This window comes from Triturus cristatus, chromosome 3_2 (assembly GCF_964204655.1).
Source record: "Triturus cristatus chromosome 3_2, aTriCri1.1, whole genome shotgun sequence".
Classification (NCBI taxonomy): domain Eukaryota; kingdom Metazoa; phylum Chordata; class Amphibia; order Caudata; family Salamandridae; genus Triturus; species Triturus cristatus.
In genome coordinates, this window is record NC_140584.1 from 1,171,059,781 (window position 1) to 1,171,071,735 (window position 11,955).

The 11,955-nt window shown below is 41.4% G+C and overlaps 1 long non-coding RNA gene across 1 annotated transcript; it reads left to right on the plus strand.

Moving 5' to 3' along the window:
* The first annotated feature begins 426 nt into the window (after window positions 1–426).
* Window positions 427–11,644, plus strand: LOC146859374 (uncharacterized). The gene is made up of 3 exons (XR_014979765.1): window positions 427–679; window positions 6,165–6,278; window positions 10,953–11,644. It is a non-coding gene; the product is annotated as an uncharacterized LOC146859374 (long non-coding RNA).
* The last annotated feature ends 311 nt before the right edge of the window (window positions 11,645–11,955 follow it).

Sequence of the window (11,955 nt, forward strand, 5' to 3'; positions counted from 1 at the left end):
AAAAAGGGTGTTGCTGGCCTGTGCAGTGATTGACAGGCAGCCCCACAAAATACAAGTCTGAGGCCCTACACGGCCGGGGCTGCTTGAAAATATGACGCTGCTGCGCGTCATAAGTGAGTGGTATTTGAGACCTCCGGACCCCTCCCCCCCTGACTGCAGGTCAGGGCGCTAGGTCAGCCCTGCTTAGCCTACTCACAGTGAACAAAAAGTGAATGCGATGTAGCATCACAATCTGGAAGGTGTCTGGCTGCCTGACTCTCCTATGTGATCACGAGAGCCAGGCAAGCACTGAAAGCGGCAAGGTTTAAGAGGATAGTAATTGCTCTTAGCAATTACCATCCACACCTAGAAAAGTGTGTGGGCGGAGCTCCAACCCCCTTTGAAAGAAACCGCTGCTGGTACAGATGACCCACTGAGCACTGCCTGCATAATGCATGTGCATGCTGGGCTCGTTCTGTTTACTTTAGAGCATGTTAACGAGAGCTAGTTTCGCACATGAAATGTGCTCAAACGGATACTTCAGAGTGGATCCAAGTGAGACTGCGTGGTTGTGTGCGTTGCACAAGATGTATGGCTGTAGTCATTGGTGCACATTCCCAGACTCAAAGTCCTGTAAGTGGCGAGCAGTAATCTCTAGAACAGGGGCGGCAGCAGGCTCACAACTGCGGGTCAACAGCAGGTAAAACTGGAGGGGTCGGTGCCTTTTACAAACCGAGGCAAGCCTGCGTGGTGCGAGCAGTGACGTCATAACACCTCAGCTGCCCCGGATCTTTTCGATTAATCATCTGCTCCTGCTGCCTCTTGTGACGGATCCGTACAGTGAACGCCGGTGTCTGGCCGGGGGAACCAAAATAATGATTGCGGCGTGGCGGGCAGCTGCAAAGTAATGAAAGTAAAGAACCAAACTGCTGCTCGCCCTGCCGCGCAATCAGCGAGAGTTACCGATAGAGTATTTGTTGCAATCACGCGACCTCACCATGTCACGTGAATGCAGTGGGTATCCCCGGCCGCCACAGAATCTGGGCTAATAATGAATGCTCATTGCTGCAGCCAGCGCAGCAATGAGCCACCAGGTCAGCGCGACGCTCCTGACCTGCCATTAACTAATACACTCTGCACACTACTACAGTTTTAACAAGATGCCTGCTTGTGCCCCGGGGGGAACGTAGAAAGCGTGCTAGCACAGGAGCACTGTAGTTGGTCCCTGCTTGTGCCCCCGGGGCACTGTAAAGTGCAGGCTATAACACAGCAATGCCAAAGACACGCACTGCCTGGATATTGAAAGGCAGGGCTTGCGTGCACATGGCTGCTGGTTCCCGAGTGCCGAGGCTCGAGGGGTGGGAAGGGCTGGCTGTGAGAAGGCATCAGACTGGGGGAGAGGGGGCATGGAAAGAAAGTAGTCTCTGCAGTGAAGGGGCCAGTAGCCATGGAAGGATACAAATGACTGACATGGCTGTCATGGGGAGGGCCTAACAAGTTTAAAACCAATCGGATGGTAGCATTTATAGCCTAAGCCAATGAAGAAGATGGGCCAGAGAGTGGGCGGAGCTTCCACGAAGCTTCCACACTATAGTGTATACTGCATGCCTCGCAAAGCGATGGCAGCACATTCGTGATGCAACGCTAGGCGAGACCTAATGAGGTTTAATTTTCTCAAGTGAGTAGTCTGTAGATGTCAGTTATTTTTCTGTAACGCATAACATTTAAATAAATAGCATGTAAATTAATATCACAAATATTTCAAAATATACCAGGAATGAACAAAAGTACATTTTTTGTAATTATGAAGTGTAATGCAAAATAAGAGTTAAATAGGAGCAAAACAAACCAGAACACTTTACTTGGTGATGTGAAAATGACACATAATTGCAGAAACTTTATTTCCAACCATTATTGTTTGAACACTATATAGTTTTATCAGTAAAACTGCATGTCAGTGGGAAAGTTTATGGCAATTTCAATGTAAAATCTGTTGCTTACAAATTTACCACTTCATGCTTTAGTTATGTATTTATTAAAATTATAGTTTTTAAATATGATTTGTGAAACATTCCTGCCCCCCCCCCAACCTGATGAAAATGCTGTTAATGAACTAAGGGGCAAGTCAGGGGTCATGTGTATCCTGTATGTGGCTAGATTCGTATTATATATGGAAAGAAAGTTTAGTCTATTAAATCAAACAAAATAGTTTTTTGTACAGCAGACATGCTGAACCTGCACACTTCAAGGTGCTCTCAAATGTGATAATGAAGAAAATGGTGCCACAATGAATTAAATTATTTGCCCTCCATCACATCATTGGAAACCAGTTTATGGGTCAAGACAAATAGGGTTAGTTGATTATTTAAGTCACTAGACCTGCAGGGCTAGTAAAATGTTTGTGATTTTTTGAGGGCTGACCATTCGTGTGAGTTTTTACAAATTTTAACAGTGTCACAACTATCCAGAAACAACAATATAATCTGTGAACTCAATTCACTGGTATATATATAAACTTTTAATTATTTTAAAAATTTACATTAGAAATGAAGATGTATATGAATGCTTGATTGAAAAAAGAGTATCACAGTAATGTGAAAAAAATATCATATGAACTGTATCAGTATCTGGCAGAGGGTATCTGTTTAAGATGTTAGTACTGTTGAGAGTTTCCATGAGCAATGCCTTTAAAAATAACAATGCTTTAAATGTCTAAGCATCATGTGCAGAACAGATAGATCGATATTATTTGCATTCTGGGAACTGTAGTCCATTTAGTCACATTATTAAACAGGAGTAGTGTAGTCATGAATGAAAAATAAGAAAATGTGCTGTGCCTGTATATGAATTACAAAGTAGTAAATACTTGCTAGGTATGTATTTGGAAGTGTTTGTCAATGTGGTTTTTAATTTATGTGTCCAGGTTTGCATATATTTAGATGGTAAGATATGTTTTTTTCTGGTTGCAGATAGTTATATGTACGAAGAGACTCTTGACTTTATTTCAAGATGTAGAGAACTATACATTTATGGAAATATGGTCTCAAGGTTTATATCTATTATGAAATCACATATATGTTTACATGGTGATCGATGTTCTTTAAGTCTCTTGAAAATGTCATGTATATGGTGAGGGTGGTGCATTTCTTTAAACATGTTCTGTTTAAAATTGAGCAGGTTAATAGTACAGAATATCTGCTGAGAGTTCTTGTGCTAGTTACACTTGGTCTATAACTTTTCTTTCAGAAATACTTAATATAAGTTTTAACGACACAATAAATATCTGAGAAATAATATAGTATGCCATTAAGAAAGGGTTTGTGCTTTGAAAAAGTAAGAATTGTTTTTTTCAGTTTTAGAAACTTACTGATGCATGTGCACTCTGAGTAATAGAGCAATGTATTCTCCTAGAGAGCCGTGTATCCAATTATATATCAAGTGTGATAACTAGACTTCACTCACACATTGCTCAGTTGAAAAGGATAGATATACTAAAACAGGTAGTTTCAGACTGACAGGAGGACTTAAACAATGAGTCATAGATATAGTCACAACTGTTATGTATCTAACAGCAATGGAGGTACTTTCACAGTAAGCCAGGCATTCAGCAGGCACTCATCGAATCAGTCAGTCACTACTAAGGCATTCATCTCATCACTCATGCGCTGTCTACGCATGTATTCAATTCCCCAGGGACACCATATGCCTTCTTGTAATCAAGCAGGCACTAATTATGTAGTCATTCAACTATGCAGGTACTACTACCCATGCATTCATCCATTAACCCAGGCACTAACCATTCACTTATACAAATCACCAAGGCTGTACCTATGCAGTCATTCAAACACCGAAGCACTACCCATGCACTCATCCAAACACCCACTTACAACCTAGGCACTCATCAAAATTCTGAGGAACAACCCATGCGCTCATCCAATTATGCAGGAACTACCATTACAATGTACCTATCATCCATCCAGTACCTATGCACTCATTTAATTACTGAGCCAATACTGTTGCATTAATACAATCACCCCAAGAGTGCACTTTTTTGTAGCCCAAGTAAGGCCCTTGTAGGTAATCAGTCCAGTAGCCAGTAGACAACTCATACAAACCATGCACTCATGAACATTCTATTACATCACAATCTTACAGGCTGAGCAGCAAGGAACTAGGAGACAACAGGATATAACATACTTGCTTTCATGCAATCGCTCAAACTTTAAGAGTGGGCTCATGCAATCATTCAGATACTAGTCATGCACTCATCTAATCAGCCAGGCACTACTGATGCACTCATTCAATTATCTAGGCACTACCCATGTACTTATCTAAACACCCAGGCACTACCTGTTAACTCAACCAAAAACACATTGAAGCAGCCATGTACTCATCCAATCACTGAAACACTACTCATGCAGATATCCAATCTGCTAGGTTCTATGTATGCACTTAAACAATCATGTATGGACTATGCATACACTCTATGAATCACCTATGTCCTATGCATGCACTTCTGCAATCATTCACGCACTAGAGTCGCACTCATTTAATCATCCAACTACTACTTATGCATGTATTGAATTATAGAGGCATTAGTCAACCCCCCTCCCATCCCTGTCACCTCTGTCAGAAATGTAGGCTTTAAATTCGATTCTAAAGTGTCGGGCAAGGCCCAGATTGGTCATGTCTCCAGAGCTTGTTTTTGGAAACTTAAAACCTTGCGAAGATTCCTTTACCTGCTGCCGATGGACTGTCGGGCCACAATAGTCCATGCCCTTATTACATCTCAGCTCGACTATGCTAACAGCTTGTACCTAGGTCTCCCTGCTTATCTTACCCGGAGATTGCAGACAGTCCAGAATGCTACAGCGAGGTTTATCAGAAATGTGCCCCTCCAACATCACATTCTCCTCATTTGCGTAGCCTTCATTGACTCCCAGTGAAAAGGAGAATCAAATTTAAGGCACTGTCCCTTGCCTATAGAGCCTCAAGAGACAGAGGTCCAGGATACCTGAAACAGAGACTTCAAAAATAGCACCAGACCAGGACCTTGCAATCCAACTCTCAGATACTTCTCCACACTCCTCGCTTTGCCAAATCTAGGATTGGTGGGCGAGCCTTCGCAGTAAGAACAGCCGCTCTCTGGAATTCTATGCCTGGACACCTGCACAAAGCAGAATCGGAATCAACTTTCAGGAAGGCATTGGAAACATGGCAGTTTGATGTACCCTAGCTAATCCCTTTCCCCTGTCTGATCACGCTGCTACTTTCAGCACCGGCACACCGCCGCTGGAGGTAGACGAGCGCTTTATAAATGGTGTGGTATGGTACTTATCGAGTCATTCAGGCACTATTCATGCACTCATCCAAACACCCAGATAGTAGTGATAAACTCGTACAAACACGCAAGCAGTAACTAAGCAGATATGGAATGACCCACGAAGTTCCCACATACTCAGGGAATCATCCAGGCACTACCTGTATCCTCAGGGAATCACCTAGGCACTATCTATGCACTCATTCAATCATCCAGGGAGTATTGATGTATTCAACTACAAACACATGTATTTACAAGTTTTAGTGAGGAATATGTAGTCTTTTAGAACTATCTGGTGAATTATATATGCAACCTGTCACACACTCTGTGCATGTACTCGGAAGAATTAGTGAGCTATTTGCTCTGATAGATATTAATGTGCATTTTATATACACCGTTTCCCAAGATTTAAACGCGATACATTTAAGTAAAAAAATACTGAGATACTAAATACACCAGTGACATAGTGGTAGATTGGCACACAAATAGCTCTTATGTTATGTTTTCAGATTTACAGTGTTTAGACACTGTATGTACACTTTGGCTGATGTTCATTTTAAAATTTACTACAGAAGGGATAAAATGGTCTTTCACCATGTATAAGTGAGAACTGAGTTATGGTGCAGCTGTGTTTTAGGAGAGGGTGCTATAATGTTAAAAGGTAACTAATAAATACAGTGTTGTGTTTTGCTTTGGGTTTGGTATATTGAAGTAAGTGCATGTAGTTATATATCAAAGTTCATTTGGAGATTTAAAACTGCGACATAATATAAAAACTGTTTTTGCATTATGTGTGAGTCACTAGTAAAGTATTTGCTACATTGGCTAGAGTAAAAATTAAAATATACTTATTTCTTTTTTACAGAACAATATATACATAAATACAGAGAGTTATAATGCCTACAAAAGTTTGTATCTCTGCAGACAACACAAAAGGAGAAAAATGCAGAAAAAGTAGTAAAAGAAAAAAGAGCTACTGGTAAGAGGACAACGTAATTTCTTAAAAATATATCTGGACACCTGCAAAGATTTGAAAATAATATAAATGAAAACCAAACTATGAGAAACAATAAGAGTGGACAAAATCGATAATAGGAGGACAGGAAAGAATGTAACAAAGATGGACACACCTTGACCAGGAGACAGAAGCAGTTTAAGGAAATCAGAGCCAAGATGTTTCACAGTAGAGTGGTTGTAAATGTATTGAGAAATATGAAGAAGTATAGAAGAAAGAAAGAGGCACTGAAACAGAAAGAATAAGTTGAGAGAGCAGTTGATAAGGCCTTTGCTTTGAAGAGGAAGATTTTCATTTTGATTATAATAGAATGAAGACTCTTGACAAAATAGTGTTATAAATGAGGATGCAAAACAAGAAGAAAATATTAGCCAATAGAAATAACTTTTGTACATTTTTAGTGGAGAATGGCTACATACTTCTACTACAGAGCCATCATTTTTTAATTTGAAAAAAAAGCTATCTGCAGGATAACACATTAGTTCATGCTATTGATGAAAGAGGATACTGTTATGAAATGAAGAATGGCACTTCCTAACAAAAGAGGTGATAGTGTCTGGAAATGTAGAACAAGTTATTGCAGAAGAGGTACAGGGAAGGTAAAGTCAGGTCCTTTATACAAATGGTATCGTGGTAGTGTTTGTAGTACTTGACAGCAATCCATTGATATACTAAAAAAAATTGTACATATCTTTCAAAGGCGAAGTTTAAAACACAAAATAAGTACTTTACAAGGATTGGGTTCTTGCAAGGTTAGAAAGCATACACATTTGCAGGGACATTCACTAGCTTGTTTATCAAAGATAGTGTCCCAAAGCACCTTTCATAATTTCAGGATGTTAGTTGTACACCACTCAACAATGCAAACTTTAGTTAAGAGGCTGTAATATGTGAAAATTCCAGCTTTATGTTTAGAAAAAATGAAAACAATACTTTGTATGGTATTGTGGCAGAGGTAGAAAAGGTATGTGATGATGTGCAGTTTCATTTCTTTTGTCCAAAACAGGAGTCTACAGAGTTGATAACAGGAGGAGTTGCAGAATAGGACACAGGTATTATAGTTGATATCTTTGAAGAAGAGAATACAAAATTTAACAGTGTGCTCTGAAAAACCAGAGTTTGTTTGTATATGTTGTCGACTCACTCCCTACAAAATTGAAACACGGACTGTTGACTTGTATTTAAAAAGTGAAAAAGAAAAAAATTGATAACTGTCAAAAGTTTGCTGTGTATTTATTTGTAGATGAACACTTTGTCTTTCCACACAGTAAGTTATATGTAAGTACTGTTACAACAAATTAGAGGATAATAAAATGCCAGTTAGAGCTGTGCATAACACATCAATACTGGTTCCTATATATGAGGAGGAGCCAAGATGGCGGACGGACAGGACGTCTGAGCTCCCGGCTCCGCAGCCCGTCTGCTGTTTACATGACATCCTGATCTTTAATCCTGCCTACGGCGCGAGCAAATGTAACCACGAATGCGCTGATACTTCCCGCATTCCTCCGATGTTCCCGCCGGCTTTTTTGGTCGAGGATTCATAGAGTTTGCCGACTTTGGACTTTGCCCACGCATTCTGGCCCGACCACCACCGCCGGACACCGCTTATCACGTACGGTGAGACGACCTGGGGCTGGACCGGCGCCGGGGGAAATGTGACCGGACGTGGAGTGGGCGGCCTGGCGGAGCCTTCTTCGCGACGGAGAGAATTCCTGTACGATTGGGTCCGGGCTGGCGAATCTTCCTTTGTCCTCCTACCAGCGGTCAGAGCGGTGACCGTTTGAGAGCGCCCACCACCCGCATTGCAACACAGCCGAGGGCTCTCCCATCGTGTGAGCCCCGTATAGCGAGCAGCAACTCCTCTTGCCCTCACTATTGTTCCTCCGTCCTATGGAGTCGCCCTCACCCCTCCGAGGTGGGCTGGCGGCGGAAATGGTGTCGGTGCCGGTCTGCTTCGCCGGAGAGGCGGAGGCCGCCATGTCCCTGACGCAGGCTTCACTGCCTGCTGTCGAGCTGGAGGGTGTCCCGGTGGCGCCTTTACATACAGTCGGCATGCTGCAGCAGGGAGCAGACCTGACCTATGGTGATATCCTTCTAGCCCTGGGGGACTTGCGGGCGACATGGTGCCAACGCACTCGAGAACTGGAGTGGAAGATCGATGCTGCTATGCCATCCAGGGAACTACTGCGGTTGTCTGACCCCCCAATGCCTCTCATTCCCTTCGAGGCGGATACAAATTGGCGACAGGGGGGTACTATGGATCGTCCTCTCCCTGGTTACAGTGTCGAGGGTTTGTCTAATGATCAAGTTGCAGATACAAAGCTCCCTTCCACTTTACAAGCTGAGACTCTGCCTCTGCGGGTGTTGCCGTGTCTGCCTCAACATCGCCGGAGTGCGTGCCGTTCGGTGGGGAAAACTGTGTTTGTCACTATCGATGTGGTGATGGTCTATGACTGGGAACTCTCGCTTCTTCTCCCTCTGCGTCTTCTTTGCCGTGAGCGGCCATCTTGCTCCTTTGTTCTGTCTGAGGTACACTCCCAGCGGCGGCCATGTTTGGTGGGGTCTCCGCGTTCAGGCCAGGGTTGATGTTGCCTCCCTTGATGATCCTGCTTGACCGCCTGGCATGACCCGGACTAGAATATTTGCTTATGTATCGGTTGTGCCGCATGTGTGTAAATTGCTACTGTTTACCGCGGGGGTGGATCTGTGGGGCCGCTCAGGATCGGGCCGGGGCTGGGCGATTTTCTTTAGTTTGCTGTACGTATTGGCGGGCGGGGACTAGGATGAGGCTGCTAATTATCTGCTTTGCTCGCACATTTGAAATGGAGTCTCCCCACCTGCCGCTTTGCTTGCTTCTTCAGTTGTGCTGATGATTTTCAGGGTGGGGGATGCTTAATGGGCTGTGGTGACCGGGAGTATGTAACATTTCCTCCTCCTGCCTTCTCTGGGAGTCGGAGACTGGGAGGTTATTTCCCACTCTCCGGACTCTCTTTCCTACTTGGGGTTCATTTGGGGCGACAGGCATGCCTATTGGGGGGGGGTGGGCCATGGCCTTCCGCTGGTATGCAGGGTGGGGGGATGGGATGTGTTCTATGTCTTCTTCGTCTCTATGGCCCTCTCTCTCTTTCTTTCTCCCTTCCTCTTTGGTTTCCTTTTCTTTTATGTTTCTTTGTTTCTTCGGGGTCGGGGTTCAGTGTTAGTAAGGAGCTTATTGTGTTTTATCATTCTGTGGTATAGTGTATGCTCTTCGTCCCTGGATGGTGGCCACCTGTCTCCTTACCAATGCCTTCCTATATAACGCTTCCTTCTGGGTGCTCCGTGAACGGTGATGTCTCTCCTGGTCAGTGATTAGCTTCGACTCTGTTCGAAGTACACTACGTTGTACTCGACAAAACCATAAAATTAAACCTTTTCTTATCCTGACATTATTGTTCTATGTTCTCCAATGTCATAGCGGCCGGCCCCGAGGGGGTTGTAGGCAGACGCTGTGTATTGTGCATCTATCGAAATAAAGGTTTTAAAAAAAAAAAAAAAAAAAAAAAAAAAATACTGGTTCCTATTCCAGAACCACTTCAACATTTTAAATGTTTATGAGTCAATTCCTATTCAAAGTATACATCCATTTCAGGCCATAGCGTGTATGGAGCCAAAGACAGACTTGTTAATACCAACGGCTGCAAAAAGGTTTAAAAGGTAGAGTACTATACTGGACTAGTAGTGTTTTGTCAAAATATTCAGCAGGATGCTCAAGAATTTTTAATGGTAACGCTAGGACTATTAGAGAAAGAGAATGTGAATATCAAAGAATTATTTTGGTTAAGTTATAAATGGAGCAAACATTGTGAACATTGTGAATTCACCTGTAGCACTGAAATTAATTAGGAATGATTCCTCTATTTGACGTTACCAGATTGTAAAGCTGTGGCCTTTGAAAATGTAGCTAAAAACGCCCTTCAAGATATGACCTGTCTAAACTGCAGATTAGAACGTAGGCGTATGTTGTTATTACAAATGTATGGGAAATATGTCATAGTCATGCTACAATGATGCAGAGTGGATGGTAGTAAATTAGAAACTTAAATTACAAACTTTGTAGCTGGACAAATTCCCATTTCAAAAAGAAGTTTACTAACTGTAACAAACATATTTCATGAAGGAGTTAATATAACTTCTACACACTACACAATATATTAAAGATGTCAAACAGGATGGATAGAGTACAATGACATAGATATGTCATTCACATCAAGACTATGTAAAAAGCTAACATACTTATATCTGCTATTTCTACAACCGAACTTCTAAGGACAATTTAGGATAACTAAATAAGGTATTGTGTTGAAATGTATATGAATTATGAGTTTCTGAGACATTATTCGGCCTACTAGGTGTATTGTCTACAACATGTTGTTAGAAATGAAACACTGTTTTTAAGTGAAGGAAATTAATTTATAAACATTACAGGACTGCATTCTGTTACTACAGTTAAAAACTAAATGGAGGTACTATAATATCAGCAGTCTTAAGTTGCATCTAAGAAGTCTCTTTTCCACCTCATCATTGTATCTTGTTTTGGTTGCCTAATGTTCAAAATAAAATCCTAATACATTTTTCTTTGTTTGCATTTGTTCACAGTGCTTGAACTGCTGCAATAAAAGAAGAATAAAAATGAACAACCATGGCTTTACACATTCTGGAGAAATACATCCACAGAGACTGCCTTCCAGCTGTTATGATGGTGTTATAGTTCATGCAGCAGGTAGCAAAATGCTTTAATTCTGGTGACATTTCACTGCAACTTCTATGCACTTCAGCTGAAACTTTGTTTTCAGGAGCAGGGGCTGGAGGTCTGGAGACTGATGATCCCTCCCCTCTCCTTTTTCTTCTCTGTGTAATTTTAAGTTGCGTCTTCTGGTATGTTGTTGTACCACATAAATATTTTTTAGCTGTTCCCCGAGATAATGTCTTCTCACATATGCTGCACCTTACCAATTTAGTTTTGGTCTCTGATTTACCAGATGGAATAGTGAACAAATCTCAAGCTATGTTTTGGTTTTTTCATTTGTGGTTGTTCATGAAAAGATTGCTCATGTGCAGCTGGGTCCTGCTGCTGTTTAATAACTTCAACCAATTATAGGTCTTCATTTGGTTCTTTTGAATCTATTTTTTTTGTAGAATAAGTGGGAAATATTAAAAACCAGCACAATTTTACAAATGAGTTTGGGTAGCAATGGTTAGTTTGATGGGTGAATAACATTTATTTGTTTGGTAGTTATGTTGTATTCGTAAATTCTGATGTTGAAAGTTATTTTTTGAAATTGAGGTTTTTGTCAAATCTGTTGTTAAAATAAAGTTAAACAATTATGCTACTAAACAGCTAGACTCAAACTTTCTATAAAATATGTCTATATATCTTTTTTACACCTTGTCGTTTGTATTTGTGATTACTAACGTCATTACCACCTCTGGTGTTGCTGTGAAGAAAGAAAATGTATTTTTGAGGTAGTTATTTTGACAAATCGATACAAAGAGGAAAGCTAAATTAGTATCTTACTAAATACCTACACTATAAATGCATGTAATATATGTCTATGTATGTGTTTTACACTTTGTCAAAAACACACACTATTAGCAGTAT